Source organism: Gossypium arboreum, chromosome 12, assembly GCF_025698485.1.
Source record: "Gossypium arboreum isolate Shixiya-1 chromosome 12, ASM2569848v2, whole genome shotgun sequence".
NCBI classification, from domain to species: domain Eukaryota; kingdom Viridiplantae; phylum Streptophyta; class Magnoliopsida; order Malvales; family Malvaceae; genus Gossypium; species Gossypium arboreum.
The window spans coordinates 13,613,785-13,636,121 of NC_069081.1; the positions used below are offsets into that span (position 1 = coordinate 13,613,785).

At 34.9% G+C, this 22,337-nt stretch overlaps 1 pseudogene; it reads left to right on the plus strand.

Annotated features, from left to right (window-relative positions):
- The first annotated feature begins 312 nt into the window (after positions 1 to 312).
- LOC108477883 (uncharacterized) lies at positions 313 to 22,124 on the plus strand (annotated as a pseudogene).
- Positions 22,125 to 22,337: the final 213 nt, after the last annotated feature.

The following is a 22,337-nucleotide window of genomic DNA, read 5'->3' on the forward strand; positions in this document are numbered from 1 at the left end:
AATCAAATTATTTCCTTTTTCTTTAAAAGATAAAGTGAAAATTTGGTTTAACAATTTAAAACCAAGATCAATTGCTACTTGGCAAGAAATACAAATTGAATTTTTAAAGAAATTTATTCTAACACAAAAGACCAATGCTTTTAAAAGACATATTCAAATTTTTTTGAAAAATTCAAATAAACCATTTTTCAATGTTGGGAACATTTTAAAGATTTGTTAAGTTCTTGCTCACATCATGGTTTTGAAAATTGGCGAACTTTAAGTTTCTTTTGTGAAGGTTTAACTCTTGAAAATAAACAATTTGTTGATACAATGTGTAAGGGAGAGTTTCTTGATAAAGGACCTGAAGAGGCCTTTAACTACCTAGATCATTTGGTAGAAAATTCCCAATCTTGGCACATAGTTAACCCTTCTGAAGGTTCCGTTAGATCAAATCTTGCTAATAATAAAGGAAAATATCACCTTAGTCAAGAAGATCTAAGTGCTAGGATGGCTAGTTTAACTAGAAAGGTTGAAGCCATGGAGTTTAGGAAAGTACAAGAAGTTAAATTGGGAAAACTTGAAGAAATTTGTGGTATTTGCGAAATCATGAGAAATTATATTGTAGAATGCCCAAACATTTCACTTTTCAAAGAAATTTTGCATGATCAAGAAAATGTTGTGGAAACATTCAAAAAACGCTTTAATTCTCTATATTTAAGAACTTACAACCCTCAATGGAGAAACTACCCTAACTTCAGTTGGAAGGATAATAATCTTACTTGTTTCCCCCAACCTCTAAAACCTCTCAACACTCTGACCCAACCATCTTCACATGTTAAAAGTTTAGAGGAGCATTGTAAGAATTCATGTAGACACAAACAAATGTCAACAATCAGACTTTACAAGATATCAATGAAATCAAGAGCACACTTTCTATGTTGATAGCCTTATTGCGTATTCAAGAAAAAGGTAAGTTTCATGCTCAACCTCAACCTAATCCTTCTACGCAATGTCATGTTTCTTATCCTAAAGAAATACAAAAAAAGAATATTTGAATTCTATCACAACTCTTTGAAATGGGAAGGCCATCGACAAAAGCATTCCTTCTAAAGCCCAAGAGCCCAATCTCGATCCGTAAAGTAGTGGTAAGGATAACGATAAGCCTAAAAGTTCTGACAACCTAGACAAGGAGAAATATGGGATTTCTACTCCTTTCCCTCAAAGATTGCAACCAATAAGGAATTTGGATCAAAATGCTAAAATTTTAGAAATTTTCAAGCAAGTCAAAATTAATATTCCTTTATTGGATGCAATTAAACAAGTTCTGTCATATGCTAAGTTTTTGAAAGATATGTGCACAATTAAAAGGAAACATAATGTGCAAAAGAAAGCTTTTTTAACTAAACGTATGAGTTCAGTCATTCAGCATATCACTCCACCTAAATATAAAGATCCTGGTTGCCCTACAATTTCATACATTATTAGGAACACTATAATAGAGTGTGTTTTGCTTGACCTTGGTGCTAGTGTTAATCTTTTTCCTTTCTTTATTTATCAATAGTTAGGTTTAGGTGAACTTAAGCCAACATCTTTCAAACTTCAGTTAGCTAAGAAGATATGTCGGTTCAAATTGACAAATTTTATTTTCTAGATGGTTTTATTGTTTTAGACACACATCTTGTCTCAGATTCTACTGTACATATCCCTATTATTTTAGGTCATCCATTCCTTGAAACTTCTAATGCTTTGATTAATTATAGGAATGGTGTTCTAAACTTGTCTTTTGGAAACATGACATTAGAATTCAATGTGTTTATTGTTTGGAAGCAACTTGTTGAAGATTATGATGTACATGAAGTAGACTTTATTAAACAGCTTGTCCATAAACAGTACATCAATTCAAAATTATTCAATCCTCTGGAAAATCATTTAACTAAATTTGAAATTGATGAAAAAACAAAAAATCCATTCATTGGTTCTATGTTAAATTCTTTTCAGGGACAAGATAAGAACTTTTATTGGAAACAAAAATTTAGGGAACTTCTAGCGACTACAAATGTTTTGACACCATCATTTGATCAACCACCCAAGCTTGATTTGAAACAACTACCATGTGATCTGAAATATTCATTTTTGGGTGAGAATGAAACTTTTCCAGTCATAATTTCCAGAAAACTTGATGCTCACCAAGAAGGTAAGCTACTGAAAACTTTGAAAATGCATAAAAATGCATTAGGATGGACTGTAGCTGACATAAAAGGAATTAACCCATTGATTTTCACACATAACATTTATTTAGAGGAAAATGTTAAACCTTTTAGACAAATGAAACGAATGCTTAATCTTAATATGAAAGAAGTGGTGAGAGATGAAATTATTAAACTCTTAGATAATGGAATCATTTATCCTATTTCTAATAGCAAATGGGTAAGTCCTACTGAAGTTGTACCTAAAAAATCTAGGGTTACTGTATTCAAAAATGAAAATAATGGATTTGTCCCAATTAGGACTGTTACTGGTTGGCACATGTGCATTAACTACATGAAACTAAATTCAGTGACCAGAAAAGATTATTTCCCTTTACCTTTCATGGATCAAATCTTAGAAAGAGTTGCGGAGCATGAATTTTATTATTTTCTATATGGATATTTAGGGCATAACCAAATTTCAATTTCACTTGAGGATCAAGAAAAAACCACTTTTACATGTCCTTTTGGCACTTTTGCACATCAAAGGATGCCTTTTGAACTATGTAATGCACCACCCACGTTTCAGAGATGCATGCTTAGTATTTTTAATGATATGGTTGAACGCATTTTAGAATTCTAGGATGATTTCTTTATTTTTGGTGATTCATTTGATGATTGCTTATCCAATTTAGAAAATGTTTTAATTAGAAAATGTTCTTAATTGGAAAAAAATGTCATTTCATGGTCACTAAAGGAATTGTTTTGGGACACGTACTTCCTTCAAAGGGGATTGAGGTAGACAAGTAAAAAATTTGAGTTAATTTCCAATTTGCCAGCATCACAAACTGTAAAGGACATTAGGTCATTTTTAGGACATGTAGGATTTTATAAGAGATTCATAAAAAAATTAGTATTATATCTAGGCCTTTGTGTAATCTCTTATTAAAGGATAGTGTGTTTGAATCTACTAAAGAGTGTGAAATGGCTTTTGGAAAACTTAAAAAGTATGTTCATTTCTGCTTCTATTATGAAACCCCCTAATTGGTCTTTCCCATTTGAAGTAATGTGTAATGCCAGTGATTACGCTATTGGTGTTGTGCTAGGACAAAGGAAAGATAAGAAATCATATGTCATTTATTATGCAAGTAAAACTTTAAATAGTGCTTGTAACGCCCCAATTTTCGGGAATCCTGTGAATGTTGGCATAGGTTTAATTATGTTAGTAGGCCTCTAGAAAGCCCAAACTTAAGATAGAACCCGACAATTTTAGTTAATTTTTGTTCCATAAGAAAAAGGGGGTGAAATTATGAAATAGGACCTATGTGAAAATGTTTGAAAATGCTATAGGCTAAATTGAAGTGGCCAAAAAAATAGGAGTGCAAAATAGGAGGATTTGCATGACAAACCTCCCATTTTACATGAAGTGGCCAGCCATCATGTTATTGTAGATAAAATGTACACTTGATATCCATAATTTATGGTACAAATTGATACAAATTGATAATAGGTTAGGTAAATGTTCAATGATAATAGGTTAGGTAAATGTTCCATGATAATGGGTTAGGTAAATGTTTCATGATAATGGGTTAGGTAAATGTTTCATGATAAGAATTTCATGTCTTTTGTATTAAAGAATTAAATGGATGAAATATGAAGTTTTATTAAAAGAAAAAGAGGTGAAAAGAACAAAGTTTTGTCCATCTTTGTTCATCATAGCTGAAAGTTAGAGAAGAGAAAGGAGAGGAGAAAGCTCTTGAGTATTCGGTCATTAGGAGGAGGAAAATTGAAGGTAAGTTCTTGGTACCTTGCTTCTATTTTGAGGTTCATGAGTTCTTCTTGATTCTACCTTAACTCTTGAAGTATATTTTGATTTTTAGTTGTGTTGTGAGCATTTAGTCATGAATTAAAACGAAGGAAATGGTTGTTGTTTCATGTTCTTTTGATGAAAAATGGAAGATAGGTGAAGTTGAGCCAAACAAATGAGCATGCATGTGCCTTAGATGCTAAGGGGAAAAATCGGCTAACATGTTGTGCTTTAAAATGATGAAATAGAGATTATACTTAATTAAAATCATGGATATGTGATGATTGATTGGTGATATACATGTTTAATTAACAAGCATGCAAGTTAGGTGTGAAAGAGTGATTTGGTAATAAATCTGCTTGGGACAGCAGCAGTAACGTGACTTTAGAAAATCACCATAAATTGTGGGAGAAGAATTAGAAGCTGAATAAATTATGTAATTAAATCTTATTGAGTCTAGTTTCTAATGAAATAAACAAGAACATATTTTGAATTCTGTACAATGAGAAATTTGATTCGTAATGAAGGGTGGTCAGATTAGTCAAACAATGAAACATGGGAAACTTTGAGAAAAATCTGGTATTGATTGGCTAAACCAAAAATTCTGAAAATTTTATGGATAGAAGATATATGAGTCTATTTTCAGGAAAATTAACGGCACTTGATTTGGAGTTTCATAGCTCCAGTTATAAATAATTTAGTGACTGTTGCTCAGGAAGACAGCTTGCAGTGAAATTATGATTATGTGGTAAACATTGACAAAAATTTGTTAATGAGTTGCTTATTGATTTCTTATAAGCTTACTATGATCCGTAGGTGTGGTTGGCGAATATTGTAAGGGGTTAATACGTAGTTTGTATTTGAATAGTTAGATTAACGTGTTAGTAATCCAATTGTAGGCGGTTCGTGTGTGGATCTCACAAGATATCGTCGCAAACCGGTGTGTAATCGACACCTCTCATAGACTAGATTGGCGAAAGTTTAAAAGTCGAAATGCCGAAAAGTCGGTATTTTAGGAATTTGTGAGTGTGCGAATGCTCGTAAGATAGTTGGGTTTGTATATTTGGTAATCTAAAGTAATAAACTGCAGTACGTGCGATTTCGTACATTTTGATAATTTGGGCTTAATGGGCCAAAGATCGGGTTCATGGGCCAACGGGCCCAATTCGTAAGTATCTTGTGTAAGTGTTCTGATAGTACGTAAATAGTTAGGATATGCATGAAAACCCTAAAAGTAGCTAAATTACTATAATACCCCTATGTATGGAAAATTACTGTTATACCCCTAGGTGCAAAATTACCGTTATACCCCTAGGGTTAATTTTGACTGAAAAGCATGACGATCTGATTCTGTATGATGTATGCCATGATTATATATCTGTTGCATGGGGACATGGGTTATATTATGGAGGAAGCGTTCTGGTGGCTATGCCACAAATATCTGATCTGGTGGCTCTGCCACATATATCTGTTCTGGTGGCTCTGCCACGATTATCTGTATCTGGTGACTCTGTCACACTATCTGTTCTGGCAGCCATACTGCAAATTCTGTGGTGTGTAGCGGTTGGGTGGGTCGAGTTGTCTCCCCACACGGTGTAAGGTTGGTACGGGGTGTATACGGTTGGATATGGTTGGGTTTCGCATAAACATGTAATATCTGCTCGCTCATTATGGGCCTATGGGCTTTATTCTCAATTCGCTCGGCTAAGGCCAACTTATTCTATTTCGTAGTTTGAGCTGATATAGGCTATGGTTGGGTTAATTTACACATCGAGTTTCCCCAAACTCACCCCTTTTATTTTCATCCACGCAGAAATCCCCAACCATAGTGGGCTTGGAGTCGTGAGTGAATTTGAGTGGCCACCCGCTCAAAGTTTGATTTTCTTCCGTGAACTGGACATCCTTTTAATTACGTTTGAGGTTTTGGGCTTTTAAATGTAATAAGGCCGCTTATTTATTTTTGATGGTTTTATATGTTTTATTAAGATAGGTAATATTTATATTTAACTGTTGAAATTGGATAGCTTTAGAGGCGTTTTCAAAAAACAAGAATGGATTTCAAAATAACACGAAAACAAACAAAGCTTTCGTAATGAAGATATTTTCCAAAATTAATCACTTTTCCTAAAAGGACTTAATCAAATTGGTTTCTAGAAATATACATGACGTTAAGGTATGGCAATGGCGGATTGCATGTCTAGGATTGGATTCAAGGAGTTTGGTACTTAAGCAAATCCGATGGACTCACCTCCTCTTTTTCGATTTCCTACCTGGTGCACAGCTTCCATTCACCTTAACCCTTAATGAATTAATCTTTTGAACATCAAGTACGATTTTCTGGACTTAGAATAGAATTTTTTTTTTACGTTTTTGATGTGGCATGCCGAATCTGGCCATAACTTCTGGGCCGGTTTGGGGTGCTACATTTAGTGATATCAGAGCCCAGTTACAACAACTCGGCTGTGGAATGGGTTTACAAAAACAAAGATTTTTGAAAGCGAAAATTTTATAAAGAATGCGAAAAGCTTGATTTTCAAAATTTAGATCTTTAGAAGGTGGCATTCAATCTCCTACCAAGTCTGTAAGTATTCAATTTTTTCAATATTTTTTGAATTATCTGTCTCAGATCAAACCCTACTAGGACACTCTAGATAGGATGATCTGAAACCATAGGAAAATTTGATAAGAGATCAAATCGTAGCTAGACTCCGATTCTGCGAAAACAAACTCTGAATTACTCTCTGATTCATAAAACATCCGTAATAAACACTGAAATATTGAATTAATGCATAAAAATTCGTAATCGGATAATACGATATGAGTACAAGAGCCGCTCGTGGAAGAGGCCGTAGACGAGACCGAGGTAGTACTCAAGTTGGATCTTCGTCTTCTTAACACATACCTGCTGGAGTAGCACGACCACCACCGGTGGATGAGAATGGGCCGTATGATCGGGCTGCGGAGGATGATGCGCTGTCACAGGCAATGCTTCATGTTCTGGAAAGGGTTACAGGGGCAAGTACGGGCAATGGAGTTTGGGGATCTATTTCTAAACGACTTCGGGCTAACGGAGCGGAGATCTTTAGGGGCGTGTCTGGTATAGCCCCAAATGTGGCGGAATATTGGTTGGAGGCCACAGAACGGATTATGGACGACTTGGACTGCTCTGAGGAGATTGTGAGCGGGGTATCTGTACTAAGTCATTTGGGTCACTCGGTTAGGGTAGACAAATTGTATAGGGATGTACCCTTAGAAACTCAAGGTAAGATTTTCCTTGGAGATCTGATGGAGTTACCGTTCGAAGAGTTTGATCTCATTTTGGGAATTGACTGGCTTGTTAAGCATAAGGCGACTCTGGATTGTGCTGCTAAACGAATGGTATTAAGAACTACAAAGGATGAGGAGGTTATGGTGATAGGTGAGAGAAGGGATTATTTGTCCAATGTGGTATCCGCATTAAGAGCCGAAAAGTGGATTCGGAAAAGTTGTGAGGCCTAATTGGTATTTGTAAGTCAGTCGGAAGAGGAGGGATTGACAGTGGATAAGGTTAGGACTGTAAAGGAGTTCCAAGATGTTTTTCAGAGGAGCTTCCAGGATTGCCTCCGAATCGAGAAGTTGAGTTTGGAATAGATTTGTTGCCTGGAATGGCGCCTGTGTCTATCGCACCGTATAGGATGGCACCGAAGGAGTTAGTAGAATTAATGCTCAAATTCAAGAGTTGTTGGATAGGGGCTTTATTAGGCCAAGCGTGTCTTCATGGGGAGTACCGGTGCAATTCGTGAAAAAGAAGGATGGTAATGCGGATGTGCATTGATTATCGCCAGTTGAACAAACTGACGATTAAGAATAAGTATCCACTGCCAAGGATTGATGATCTGTTCGACCAGCTTAGAGGAGCTTCTGTATTTTCCAAGATCGACCTTCGATCTAGATATCATCAGTTAAGGGTCAAGGAGGCAGATATCCATAAGACGGCATTCAGGACTCGGTATGGTCATTACGAGTTTCTGGTTATGCCATTTGGACTGACGAACGCTCCTGCAGGGTTTATGGACCTGATGAATCGTGTGTTCCAACCATTTTTAGATCAGTTCGTAGTCGTCTTTATTGACGATATCCTGGTATATTTTGAAAATGAAACGAAACATGATGAGTATCTCCGTATAGTGCTGCGAGTGTTAAGGGAGAAGGAACTCTTCGCGAAGTTCAACAAGTGTGAATTTTGGTTGAGGGAGGTAACCTTCTTAGGACATGTGGTCTCTGCCGAAAGGATTAAGGTGGACCCTCTGAAAATTGAAGCGATTTTGGAGTGGAAGCCGCCTAGGTCAGTGTCGAAAATACGGAGTTTCCTAGGACTGGCAGGATACTATAGAAGGTTTTGGAAGGTTTTTCTGTGATGGCAGCACCTCTGACAAAACTCATAAGGAAAGGAGTACCGTTTGTATGTACTGAGAAGCAGCAGGAAGCTTTTGAGAAGTTGAAGAAAGTTCTGACTGAAGCACCAGTGTTGATTCAACCAGAGTCTGGGAAGGGCTTCACTGTGTACAGTGATGCGTCACATGTGGGGTTAGGATGTGTACTGATGCAAGAGGGTAAGGTGGTTGCATATGCATCACGACAGCTTAAACCTCACGAAGGGAACTATCTTACTCATGATTTGGAGTTGGCAGCATTGATATTTGCACTTAAGATTTGGAGACATTACTTGTACGGGGAGAAGTGTATTATATACACAGACCACAAGGGTCTTAAGTATTTGTTGACTCGGAAGGAGCTGAACCTTAGGCAAAGGAGATGGATTGAGTTGCTTAAGGATTATGACTGTTCGATCGAGTATCACCCAGGCAAGGCTAATGTGGTAGCCGATGCTCTAAGTCGTAGAGTCAGATTCGATCCGAGAGCAATGTTTGCTCGTGCGAGTCTCAGATGATGATAGAAGTCATTGGTGAGTTGCAAGTGAGGCCAAACTGGTGGATCAGATTAAGGAAAAACAGTTGAACGATGAGTCTTTGGTCGCTCGTTTTCAACAAGTTAAGGAAGGGAAACTTCGAGTTTGGGACCCGAAGAGATGATGCAACAACAATACCCTCATCTTTTGGATCGTAAATTTTGAGGACGAAATTTCTTTAAGGAGGGTAGAGTTGTAACGCCCAATTTTCGAGAATCTCGTGAATGTTGGCATAGGTTTAATTATGTTAGTGGGCCTCTAGAAAGCCCAAACTTAAGATAGAACCCGACAATTTTAGTTAATTTTGTTCCATAAGAAAAAGGGTGAAATTATGAAATAGGACCTATGTGAAAATGTTTGAAAATGCTATAGGCTAAATTGAAGTGGCCAAATAAATAGGAGTGCAAAATAGGAGGATTTGCATGACAAACCTCCCATTTTACATGAAGTGGCCAGCCATCATGTTGTTGTAGACAAAATGTACACTTGATATTCATAATTTATGGTACAAATTGATACAAATTGATAATAGGTTAGGTAAATGTTCAATGATAATAGGTTAGGTAAATGTTCCATGATAATGGGTTAGGTAAATGTTTCATGATAATGGGTTAGGTAAATGTTTCATGATAAGAATTTCATGTCTTTTGTATTAAAGAATTAAATGGATGAAATATGAAGTTTTATTAAAAGAAAAAGGGGTGAAAAGAACAAAGTTTTGTCCATCTTTGTTCATCATAGCTGAAAGTTAGAGAAGAGAAAGGAGAGGAGAAAGCTCTTGAGTATTCGGTCATTAGGAGGAGGAAAATTGAAGGTAAGTTCTTGGTACCTTGCTCCTATTTTGAGGTTCATGAGTTCTTCTTGATTCTACCTTAATTCTTGAAGTATATTTTGATTTTTAGTTATGTTGTGAGCATTTAGTCATGAATTAAAATGAAGGAAATGGTTGTTGTTTCATGTTCTTTTGATGAAAAATGGAAGATAGGTGAAGTTGAGCCAAACAAATGAGCATGCATGTGCCTTAGATGCTAAGGGAAAAATCGCTAACATGTTGTGCTTTAAAATGATGAAATGGAGATTATACTTAAGTAAAATCATGGATATGTGATGATTGATTGGTGATATACATGTTTAATTAACAAGCATGCAAGTTAGGTGTGAAAGAGTGATTTGGTAATAAATCTGCTTGGGACAGCAGCAGTAACGTGACTTTGGAAAATCACCATAAATTGTGGGAGAAGAATTAGAAGCTGAATAAATTATGTAATTAAATCTTATTGAGTCTAGTTTCTAATGAAATAAACAAGAACATATTTTGAATTCTGTACAATGAGAAATTTGATTCGTAATGAAGGGTGGTCAGATTAGTCAAACAATGAAACATGGGAAACTTTGAGAAAAATCTGGTATTGATTGGCTAAACCAAAAATTCTGAAAATTTTATGGATAGAAGATATATGAGTCTATTTTCAGGGAAAATTAACGGCACTTGATTTGGAGTTTCGTAGCTCCAGTTATAAATAATTTAGTGACTGTTCCTCAGGAAGACAGCTTGCAGTGAAATTATGATTATGTGGTAAACATTGACAAAAATTTGTTAATGAGTTGCTTATTGATTTCTTATAAGCTTACTATGATCTGTAGGTGTGGTTGGCCGAATATTGTAAGGGGTTAATACGTAGTTTGTATTTGAATAGTTAGATTAACGTGTTAGTAATCCAATTGTAGGCAGTTCGTGTGTGGATCTCACAAGATATCGTCATAAGCAGATGTGTAATCGACACCCTCTCATAGACTAGATTGGCAAAAGCGAAAAGCGAAATGCCGAAAAGTCGGTATTTTAGGAATTTATGAGTGTGCGAATGCTCGTAAGATAGTTGGGTTTGTATATTTGGTAATCTAAAGTAATAAATCGCAGATGCGCGATTTCAGACATTTTGATAATTTGGGCTTAATGGGCCAAAGATCGGGTTCATGGGCCAACGGGCCCAATTCGGTAAGTATGCGCGGTAAGTATTCTGATAGTACGTAAATAGTTAGGATATGCATGAAAACCTTAAAAGTAGCTAAATTACTATAATACCCCTATGTATGGAAAATTATTGTTATACCCTAGGTGCAAAATTACCGTTATACCCCTAGGTTAATTTTGAGTGAAAAGCATGACGATCTGATTTTGTATGATGTATGCCATGATTATATATCTGTTGCATGGGGACATGGGTTATATTATGGAGGAAGCGTTCTGGTGGCTATGCCACAAATATCTGATCTGGTGGCTCTGCCACATATATCTGTTCTGGTGGCTCTGCCACGATTATCTGTATCTGGTGACTCTGTCACACTATCTGTTCTGGCAGCCATGCTGCAAATTCTGTGGTGTGTAGCGGTTGGGTGGGTCGAGTTGTCTCCCCACACGGTGTAAGGTTGGTACGGGGGTGTATACGGTTGGATATGGTTGGGTTTCTGCATAAACATGTAATATCTGCTCGCTCATTATGGGCCTATGGGCTTTATTCTCAATTCGCTCGGGCTAAGGCCAACTTATTCTATTTCTGTGGTTTGAGCTGATATAGGCTATGGTTGGGTTAATTTACACACTGAGTTTCCCCAAACTCACCCCTTTTATTTTCATCCACGCAGGAAATCCCCAACCATAGTGGGCTTGGAGCTGTGAGGGAATTCGGAGTGGCCACCCGCTCAAAGTTTGATTTTCTTCCGTGAACTGGACATCCTTTTAATTACGTTTGAGGTTTTGGGCTTTTAAATGTAATAAGGCCGCTTATTTATTTTTGATGGTTTTATATGTTTTATTAATATAGGTAATATTTATATTTAACTGTTGAAATTGGATAGCTTTAGTATGCGTTTTAAAACAAGAATGGATTTCAAAATAACACGAAAACAAGCAAAGCTTCCGTAATGAAGATATTTTCCAAAATTAATCACTTTTCCTAAAAAGGACTTAATTAAATTGGTTTCCTAGAAATATACATGATGTTAAGGTATGGCAATGGCGGATTGCATGTCTAGGATTGGATTCGAAGGGAGTTTGGTACTTAAGCAGTCCGATGGACTCACCTCCTCTTTTTCGGTTTCCTACCTGGTGCACAGCTTCCATTCACCTTAACCCTTAATGAATTAATCTTTTAAACATCAAGTACGATTTTTTGGACTTAGAATGGAAATTTTTTTTTACGTTTTTGATGTGGCATGCCGGATCCGGCCATAACTTTTGGGCCGGGTTTGGGGTGCTATAGTGCTCAAATGAATTATTCTACTACTGAAAAAGAATTACTTGTAGTAGTTTTTGCATTGGAAAGATTCAAATCTTACCTTGTTGGATCATCTATTGTTGTCTTTAGTGATCATGCAACTTAAAAATATCTTCTCTCCATAAACAATGCCAAACCCAAGTTGATTAGGTGGATTCTTCTTTATGAATTTGACATCACCAATAGAGATAAGAAAGGAATAGAACTTGTTTGTGATAAATCTTTTGAAACTTCCCCAATTAATGATAGTTTTCCTGATGAACAACTTTTAAATATCTCTGTTACACCATGGTTTGCTGACATTGCTAATTTTCCTGCCATAGGAAAAATTCATTCTTAATAGAGTTTACAAGATAAAATAATTTTTTTTCTAAGGTAAAAAAAATTATTGGGATGATTCGTATTTGTTCAAATACTGCCTTAATCAAATTTTTCGAAGATGCATACTTAACAATGAGGTGCATAGTGTCATTAATTTTTGCCATTCTGAGGCATGTGGTGGTCATTTTTCAACTAAGAAAACTGCTAAAAAAATTTTACAATATGGATTTTATTGGCCAACCTTAATCAAGGACGCTTATAATTTTTGCAAATCATGTGAAGATTACAAAAAATATGGATCCATTTCAAAATGAAACATGATGCCTTTGAATCCAATTTTCGTGATCGAAATTTTTATTGTTAGGGTATTGACTTCATGGGACTTTTTCCATCATTATTTGGTTTCTTATACATTTTGGTCGCAATAGATTATGTTTCAAAATGGATAGAGGCAATTCCATGTTGAAATAATGATCACAAAACATTGATAAGTTTTTAAAAGAAAATATTTTAAGTCGATTTGGGATTCCTCGATCTATTATAAGTGAGGTGGAATACATTTTTGCAGTAAAATTTTTGAATCATTAATGAAGAATTATACCATTACACACCTAGTTGCAACCCTTTATCACCCTCAGATAAATGATCAGGTAGAACATGCAAATAAGGAGGTTAAGAACATTTTGGAAAAAAAATAGTTAATCCAAATCTCAGAGATTGGTATCTGAGACTTAATGATGCATTATGATCTTATTGAATTGCTTTCAAAACATCATTGGACATGTCTCCCTATGAATTAGTTTATGGAAAACTTTTTCATTTACCTATGTAACTTTAACTGAAGGCATATTGGGCAATTAAAATGCTTAACTCCAATCTTGATGATGCTTCTAAGTTGAGAAATCTGCAAATTAATGAACTTGAAAAACTTAGAAATGATTCTTCTGAGAATTCAAAAATAAATAAAGAAAGAACCAAAGTTTTTCGTGACATGATAGTGTTAAGAAAGACATTTGATGTTGGACAAAAGGTTTTGCTCTATAACTCCCGACTTTACTTAAGATCAAGGTGGAGTGGTCCATTTGTTATAAAGCATGTGTACTCTCATGGGGCAGTTGACATTGAGAATCCAAAGAATGGCAATGTATTCAAGGTAAATGGACATACACTTAAATTATTCCTAGAAAACCAATTTGCTCAAGATGAAATTCCTTATCTTTCCGATCATTGTTACAAGAATGTTTAGGTGTAAATATATATTTTACTAATTAGGAGTTCATATTATTATAAATATTATTATCATTTTTATTGTTACTATTTATTTTAATTCTCTCTTGGTTTTTTTTTTTTACCCTGATTAAATGGGGGATAAGGTACTCCGTGACTTTATAGTCAGTCTCATCATCTACCCATAAAACTAATATTGCATATTTTTACTTTTGAATCTTCTCCAATTCAAAACCTTTTACTCTTCTCTCCCATCTCGTTTTCTTTGCTTTCAAAGTATACTAATGTTTTTTGTTCGAACTTTTTTTGTTTTCAAAATGGATAATGTTGCTTCAAAGTCACAGAAACTATTTTCTTGTCTCCCTAGAAATACGATAGTGAAGCTTTACAAGGTCTGGTGCTAAAAATTAATTATGCTCATGCATATGCCTACAGACATATGATTGATCATTGAAGAAAAGGTAAGATTTGAGGAATATCTTCATTTTTTGTATTTACCTGGCACAAGTAGAAGCAATTGTGCAAGAAAGCAAAGAACAAAGAGCTTTGGAGTGATTTGTCACAAGTGTGCTAGACGAACCTATAACGGTAAATGTCGATTTATTGGGATGACATTTGTAAATCGAGTAGATAAAACAATATTCATTAAGGACGGATTGTGTAAGGAGAACTTTGGAGATATTTGAATTTCTCTTGAAACCCATCTTAGTGGAGATGTGGAAAAAGAACTTCTTGATTTATAGTCACAGTTTCACTATGAATGGAATCGTCTTGGGAATCTAACAGTAAAAGACCCTATTTTCCATTTTATAAGAAAATTAGATGGAAAGTTGATCCTCGACTCATAGAAGGCATTTAAGTCGTTATTGGACCTAAAATCGGACGAAGATGCGAGCCACAACCACAACTACATTAAATAATTCTCATCTTTTAATCTTCATTTGTAAAAATCATATTCTTCTTTCATTTTACATTATGTTTGTATCTATGTTATTTATCTCGATCTCAACTATTTAAAAAATAATAATAATAAATTTAAAAAAATGAAAAAAGGGTTATTAATATTGTTATTTTATTATTGTATGTTTTAGACTTTCTATCGCGCGTGATAAATTTTCTCTTCCATATTATTGTTTCGTTATTTATGTTTTTTTATTACTTGATAATTAATTATGCCATGTTCCTTTTTGAATTTTTCTTCTCGAGAAATATTTTATTTTGACATGTTTGATTTGTTTTCATGACATCTTATTTTCTCTTTCTATTTTATTATTATGTAGTGTCCGAATTTTATATAATTTACTACTCCCTCATTCATATTCAGTGTAACACCCCTAAGCCGTATCCGCTGCCAGAACAGGGTTTCGGAGCATTCATCCATAATTTACTAATAATCCTTATCATGTACTTCATATACCACTTTTATATATTTTTTAATTTAGTCATCAGCACAATATTTCGTGTAGCAATATAATTTACTTTTAATAATACACATAACATTCATCATCGACATGTATTTATTCATACCTTTATGAATTCCGATTCATTCTAATCAACTATGTACTCATATACCTGAGTATCGTTTTTAGCATTATCAGAATTATCTTGGGTTAGAAAGCATATCATTTTATAAGTAAAACAAATCTCATCAGAGTCGGGAGATATCATACTATCACATATTATAATGACATGTGTTTTTAGATTTCACATATACTACGTTTAGTCCGAGAACCGAATAAACCGTAGCTCTGATACCACTAAATGTAACACCCTTAACCCGTATCCGCTGCCAGAACAGGGTTTCGGAGCATTACTACCATTTGTAGATCACTTAAAAAAATTAAAATACTTACCGATTCAATGCATCATATAAAATAAATATATTACCATTCAATCAACAGTTTGGTACTTGTATAAGCATCAAACAACAACATTGTTAGTATACTTGCACATATCTCATATAAATTCAACATTGGTATATCTATTTTCTCGACATGTCGCACTTGAGTTTAATAATAGTCTCAATTACATAATTTCCTTGTATCAACATATCAAAGATAATCATATATGTACAAGTCATGAAACATATCATGCTCTTACCGCTTTCTTCACAAGCATATATCATTCATTTCATTATATCAATATTTTATGCTTCATCATTTCCATATATTTTATGTATATTTATTCGGTAATAGCTTATATCAAACTTAACATAAATTATATTCCATGCACTTATACTTATTTCGTTTATCCATTTTCATAATTATTTCATACAACGCTTTTGTACATATATTTCCATATGACCAGTTCTTGTAAACATTTCACACAACCATTTCATATAACCATTCGTCATCTGATACATTTTACCTGAATATCAATTGTTCAACAGATGTTATAGTGTCTCTCATCCACGGTCTTATTTATCTTTGACGTGATGCCATAGTGTCTTTCAACTATGGTCTTACTCATTTTCTGTCATATTGCCATGGTATCTTTCAACCATGGTCTTACACATCTCATATCAGGTTGCCATGGTATCTTTCAACCATGGTATTACACATCTCATATCAGGTTGCCATGGTATCTTTCAACCATGGTCTTACACATCTCATATCAGGTTGCCATGGTATCTTTCAACCATGGTCTTACACATTTCATATCAGGTTGCCATGGTATCTTTCAACCATGGTCTTACACATTTCATATTAGAGAGCACACTCCCGTTAACCTCATCCTTACAGTGGGATTACCAGTCCAGGCTAAATCCCCTATAATATAAACTCATAGAGTATTGTCGGGATTACCAGTCCAAGCTAAATCCCCTGCAACGACAATTACTCTAATGAGTTTGGATCTGAATTACCAGTCCAGGCTAAATTCAGACCCTAATTCGGATTACCCGTCCGGGCTAAATCCATTTTACACATGTTCTTCGGGAGGGCTATATCAGGATAGGATCACCCGTCCGGGCTAGATCCTTTTTACCGTCAATTCCTTTTCAGATATCCATCGAATTTTCCTTTCATTCAAACGAGATTTCTTCCCATTTTATCAAATATATCAATGTTTCATAAATTTCCATATAATGAACATTCAAATCATATTCATATCAAAAACATGCATTTCAAGCATTTAAGAATATAATTCAAGTTACACGAACTTACCTCATTGCTTGTTTGTGTTTATAATTTCATTAATCTGATATCTTTTCTTTTCCACTATCAAGTCTCATATTTGAGTCGTCCGGATCTTTATAAATAAATTTGATCATCATTTTCATTCATTTCATATTCTAATGCATTTAATTAATGCTCTAGGCAAAATTACCATTTTGCCCCTAAACATTTAATTAATGACGATTTCATCCTTAGGGCCAGGAAAATAAAATTCTTGCAATTTAATCCTTATTTCCAGCTATTATTCTCATATATATTGATAACAATCCATGAATTCTATAAAATATCAGAATTTTTCATAATTTCAACACTTTTCAATTTAATCCCTAAAATATGTTTTCCCCTGATCTTGAACTAAATTAATAATTTCATTCAGTTTTGTAATTTAAATAATAAAATAATCCATTTCATGCACTTTGGTCATTTCTGACATGTTTACAAAATTGCCCAAAAAGTTTTACTTTTATTCAATTTAGTCCATGAGCCTAAAATATGCAAATTAGCCATGCTAAATGAATATTCATACATATTTTTCCTCCTCCTCCTCTCCATTCCACATCCTTAATGTAGATAACACACTTGTAAGTAACATTATCCATAATTTTTATTATTTACTTTTATGAATATTCAAGCTGTCTATCTGCATCATAGTCACTAAATTATTTATATCTGGATCTATAGAACTCCAAATTAATATACAATAATTTTCCCTGAATATAGACTCATATATATTCTTACCATAAAAATTTCAGAATTTTTGGTTTAGCCAATAAGTACAGTTTATTCTTTAAAGTTACCCATGTTCTGCTGTCTGACAGTTCTGACGCCTCTTCACCAGAAATTAATTATCTCCTGATACAGGATTCAAATGATGTTCTTGTTTGTTTATCTTAAAAATAGACTCACTCAATATTTTATAAATATAAATTTAAGCCCCTAATTATTTTTATTCAAATTTTTATGATTTTTCAAATTCAGAACAGGGGAACCCGAATTCATTCTGACCTTGTCTCAAAAAATTCATTATATCTCAAAATTTAAAAATTCATTGCTTACACTATTTCTTCTATGAGAAACTATACTCAATAAGCTTTAATTTCATATTATTTTCATCTTCTAATTCGATTTCTACAATTTATGGTGATTTTTCAAAGTTAGTCTACTACTGTTGTCCAAACTATTTTTGTACAAGCTATTAATTACCATGTTATAACACCCTTATTTTCTTTTTCTACACCATTTCTCATCACTTTCTCTTATTTTCTCTTCACTAACATATCAAAAACATAGGACCTTATGTAAGAAAACTCTATTATAACATTATTTCCATGCTTTGTAAATAATAACAAACTTAAAACATATTAAAATCTTGATATACTTACCTTGTTCTATTGATACTAATCTTTAACTTGATTTTCTCTCCTCCAGCTTCTATTTCTTGAATCCAACTTGATATTCTAACTCCCTATGCTCTCCTTAACATTTTTGTCTCTTGGTAGCTATGGAAATTCATTTGATTTTGGGTGAAAATGGTGAATTTTTGGTAAAGGACCAAATTGTAAAGAAAGCAAAACTTTCTTTCTTCCTCTCTTTCTCTCACGTTAGTGCATGGGAAAATATGGATGAGAATTTCTCATCTTTCTTTCTTTATATACTAATAAAATAATAATAAAATATCTTATTAAAGTATTAATAAAATAATATTTATCTAATTAAATAATTATAAAATATCAAAATATCTCTAGCATCATTATTACTTTCTAGATTTTCTCTCTTCCAATTGACCATTTTGCCCTTCATTATCTTTTAAAATTCCATCCTTGAGTCATCATTTAATTTGGTAAAATTATAATTTAGTCCTCATAGTTCTTCATCTATTCAATTTGGTCCTAATTCATCCATTTTCCTTAGTTTCTAGATCATTCCACTCTTAAATTATTTACACTATTGGTCCTTCAACTTTTCATATTTACACTTTAACCCCTCAAATTATGAATATTTACTCTTGTGCAATAAAACTTTTCTCACTTTTACAATTTAGTCCTTTCTTGAATTAATATATCATAATATACTTCTCAATATTGACATAACTCAAAATTTCCCTTTTTGTCACTTTATTTCCTTATTTTACTATATCAAGGATAATATCTTATTGTAAAAATTTTCAGGGTATTACATTCAGACACTAAGAAAAACATGTCAAGTACTTCAACTCAAAAGTATGAATAGATTTGTGTTTTTTGTAGATCTTATCCAGGAAAAGATAAAACTTTTACATATATAGCTATAAACTTGGGCAAAGTGCTAACCAATGAAAAAATTAAGCTAATTTATGGAGGGGGAAGTATGAGTTTTGTAACACCCTAAATTTTTGATTTTCAATTTTTGCGATTTTCAAGCTTGGAAGTGTCTGAATTTGTGGTTCGTGTTATTTGGCTTAAATGTATATTAGGTTAAGTAATTATGAGCTCTAGGCTTTGTTTGGGAGGTCCTAAGTTTAGATTGTAACTTGTACTAAATTTGGGTTTTTAATTGAATCAAGCCTGACTTGAGGTCAGTGGGCTTATAAGGAATTGCTGGTAAAAATTTAACAGAATGGGTCTGCTGGTCTAGTGGTTAAGTGACAAGGGATTACGCTCAAGGTCAGGGGATTGATTCCCAGCAGTGGCGTTAGGATTATTTTTGCTGCAAGTTTCAGTAAACGTTGGGCTTCATTAAAATTCTGAGTTGTGGGCTTTAAGGGAAAAACCTAGGGTTATCTTTTTCTTCCTCCTTTTTGGCAACATAGTTTTTACTTGTCGTTTTCTCTTTTCTCCAAAAATTTCCTTTGCTGCCGAAATTTCCTACTCTATTTCTTTTCTCCATTCGTTTTTCTTTCCCTTTCGTTTGGCTTGGTGCTTTGCTAGTAGATTTCGTCGATTTGGTAAGTATCACTTTATGTAAGTTAAGTATTTTTTGTTGGAGATTGTTAAGAGAGGTTTTGGTTGCTGTTTAGGGGGGATTCAAGGATCTGTAGATTATTAATCGGGGTTCTAAATAGCAAGAAAACACCGTTCTTCGTCGAAGGTAAGTAGATCTCGTGTTTTGGGTTTTATCCAATCTTAGGTAAATCAATTTAAGTGACTGATTTGGGCTCGATTTTGTCAATCTTAGGCTTTAGAGTGCTCGTGGCTGGTTTTACAGCGGAAACAAACTAGGTGTGTACTCCGATTGCACAGAAAATGAGTTTTGACGAAAGCCGAAAAACTAGTCTGTCGATGCCACACGGGCATGTGGTCTGCCAGTGTGGTAGCTTGAGTCGCGAGACACGGGCGTGTGACAGATAAGCCAGGCCGTGCGCGCGTTACACGAGCACGACGGACATGGGCGTGTGAGGCTGGCAAGGCCGTGTGCTAGGCATGGGCTCAACCATTTGGGCTGTGTAGGCCGTACGGACGTGTGGATCACACGGGTGAACCATACGGGGGTGTGGGTTTTGGACTAGGCCGTGTGATCCACACGGGCAAGGCTAATTTGAGTCGTGTGGGCCACAAGGGTGTGTGGGCCCACACGGGCAGGGCACACGGGCGTGTGAGCTCAATTTTTCCTAAAATGTTCTGCAAGGTTGCACGGGTCACCTAAGTCGACTGTGACCTGCTTGTAGGGATAGTATGCGTTATTTAGACCCCATACTCTGAATGATTACTGTGTTGTATGAAAGCATACTACAATAAACATGTATATCTGTGTAATTTCATATATCTATTCTGCTATCATATGATCTGATTTCTGCATATAAGCATGCCACGATATTTATGATGTATCGTATTGGGTTGGGTTGTTGTAGAGTGAAGGAAGTCTGAGAGGTGATTAGCCTATTATCGGATAGCTATGCTGCATATATCTGTTATGTACTGTTTTACAGTACCACTTGGTGTGTAGGGCTGGATGGGTCGATTTTATCCCCATACTTGGTATGTAGGGCTGGGTGGGTCGATTTTATTCCCGCATAGTGTGTTGGGTTGAATAGAGATGGTGTGCAGGGTTGGTGGGCATGATTTTTGTTCTTTGTTTTCTGATCTGATCTGCATGTGATATCTGTATGGCTAAGGCCGAGTATCTGTATTCTGTTATCTATTTGTATGCATGTTGTTTGTGGGGATATACACACTGAGTTTGCGAAAAATCACCCATTTATTTATTTTATGTCAGGTAATCCTCAGTAGTAGATGGATCGGTGTGGCGGAGGGCTCGATGGTGACCATTGTTGGACATTTAAGGATTTTTGAATAACATTCTATTTTGTCTGCTTTATTCTAAATATTTATTTTTGAGATTAAAATGTCTTGAACTTGAACTATTTTTTTAAGTTTATTTCAGGATTTTAAAATATTAAGCTATTGATTAAAGATTTAATGGTGTTTTAGCTTCCTCGATAATGAAATGTGTTCACCTAATAATCGGATTGGAGATTTTACGACTTAAGTAACGATAATAAACTGAACGATTTTTAACTTGCTAAGATTTCCTAAAAACACTCTCATGGGAAGCCGTCAGATTTGGCCATAATGTCTAGGTCGGGTTTAGGGTGTTACATTTAGTGGTATCAGAGCTAGGTTTGCAAAACTCAGCTGTGAATTTGGGTTTCAAAAGTTGGGTCTAAAGAAAATGATTTGTGAAATATTGGAAATATTTTTGATAATAAGTATGTGGTACATTGAGCCTCCAGCACTGATCCTGTAAGTTCTTTGAAACTTTGATATGTATTGTCTGAAAGTATGCTTAAAATGAAACATTGTCTGTATTTGTCACAAATACTATGTATGTATTGTGAGACTACTACAGGTAGAACTTTACTAAGACACTTAGGTAGTGTAAACTGAAACTGTAGTGAGCTTATTACTCGCGATAACTGACTCTGAAACATTGATACTATTTTGCATAAAATATCTGCTAATAATTATCGGAACTGTAAATTGATGTGCATAAAATTTCTTAATACAGATTAATTCGATAAGTACAATGAGTACACGTGGTACTCGTGGACAGGGTACTAGAGGCCGAGGTAGAGGTTGTAGAGGGATTCGAGCTAAGTCATTCGTATCTGATATGATCCCTAATCTGAACATTAGCAAGACGTCGGTGTCACCTGTTACTGAGACGGGTGTTGAGTCTCAAGACCGTGCAGCTAGGGACGACAAACTGTCTCAGGACATGCCGTGAATTTTAGATAGGGTCGCTAGAGCTAATGTTGGATCTGGAGGTTATGGGTCGGTTACAGAACGACTCCGGTCGAATAGGGCTAAGATATTTAGGGGCATCGCTGGAGTTGCTCCGAGTGTGGCCGAGTATTGGATGGAGGCTACAGAGCGCATAATGGATGATTTGGATTTTTCTGATGAGTAGAAGCTCAAAGGGGCTGTGTCTTTGCTTCAC